A 1,638-nucleotide genomic window follows, 5' to 3' on the forward strand; every position below is an offset into this window, starting at 1 on the left:
GAAATTGACTACAAATATTTTCTAATAAGTCAATGTATCGTTTGGTAATTACTTCTTTATGTTTACGTATAGAATATAGGTAAAATTATTATTAGTTTGGAAGTCATATTGATAGATAGGGTTTAGTCGAATTCCTTCGATGATGACCCAAAATATTTAGAAAAGTTACAACGTTAAGAAACCGATATATACTGTTTTTAGTGTGAAAAACGAATTTTCAAAAGAATTTTGAGTCGTAAGTCTTTTGATTCTAGTACCGTAGACCAGGGTAGTGAAGTACCGTTATCTACCCTTTGTCACCTTTGTCACTGTCTGAATAGAAAAAACCGAGGTTTTCGTGACTTCTACCACTGACGTCGGTACTTTAATTTTCTGTGGTACCGCCTAATGCAACTACATACCGTTTTGGTTATGTTATATCATTTCATTAATCGTAGGTTAATTTTATTTATTTAAATATAATTTTTTCTTTTTTAATTTTTTTTTCTTCTCGATACTGGTTTGATCTGTCGTATAATTTTTCGTCTCTGTAATGAAACGACTGTTTTCAGGTAGATCAGTTTCGTTACCAAAAAGGTCCTTAGTACATACCTACACTTCAACTTGATATTTCTTTCGACTCTCGGTTTCTTAACTACGAAAACTTGACACATAACCTCTTCTAATAACTCTCAGGGACCTGACGTTCCTCTAGTTTGGTCAGTTGGGATTACCTTTAGTCAGGACTTATAAGTACTTATGACTACGATGTCGACTTTGAGGTTATTAAACCGGTGGACTAAGTTTCTTGACTAAGTAACCTTTTCTGGAATATGACCCTTTCTAACTTGCTCCTCCTCTTCCCCTACTGTCTCCTACTCTACCAACCTACCGTAGTGGTCGAGTACCTATACTCAAACTCGGTCCCTTCGGATCGTACACGTCAGGTCCCAGTCTGTGCTGACTCACTGACTTGACTTGACTACTGCTTTTAATAGGTACTCAAAGGTCCGTTTACACATAAATTTAGGACTTTTCGTCGGATTAAGATTTTCACTAAGTACAAAAAAAAAAACATAAAAAGTTAAAAACTAGTTCGTTACGTTATTGTATTATTTATACTCAATTGTTATGTCTGTTATTCGCTTTTTGATATGACTGGTAAAGTAATATTTTTGAATTTATGAGATCTTTAGTTAAACCTTTCTCTTATAGTACGACAAGATTGGTGTCAGTGAACTTATTTATGTCTCACTCCACTATGAATTTGTCCTGTTTAAACGTTTAAACTTCCTAAATTAAGTAACGTTTATAGTTCACCGTCACTGAACTTAAGTTGATGATTATATTAAATTGTGGTAAAACATTTACAAGGTTTAATCGGTATTTTCTACGTGTGTGTATAGTTTAAGATGGAGGAGTGTCACGTCGAACAGATACATAGAAAGACTCGGGCTAGCATTCGTTTTTTGGTGTGTCACAAACTGTCTCTTTCAAATTAAATTTATTAATAAGTGAAATTGACCCCTAACTTGATTACTCCCTGTCCGATCATTCTTTCCTTCTCTTAAGATTTCCTACATCTTTGTCGTCTATATTCTGACGGTGATGGGGATCCTTCCTGACTCTATCTCATGGATTCTCCCCTCGGAGGGAAAA

Source organism: Bos taurus, chromosome 4 (assembly GCF_002263795.3).
Source record: "Bos taurus isolate L1 Dominette 01449 registration number 42190680 breed Hereford chromosome 4, ARS-UCD2.0, whole genome shotgun sequence".
NCBI classification, from domain to species: domain Eukaryota; kingdom Metazoa; phylum Chordata; class Mammalia; order Artiodactyla; family Bovidae; genus Bos; species Bos taurus.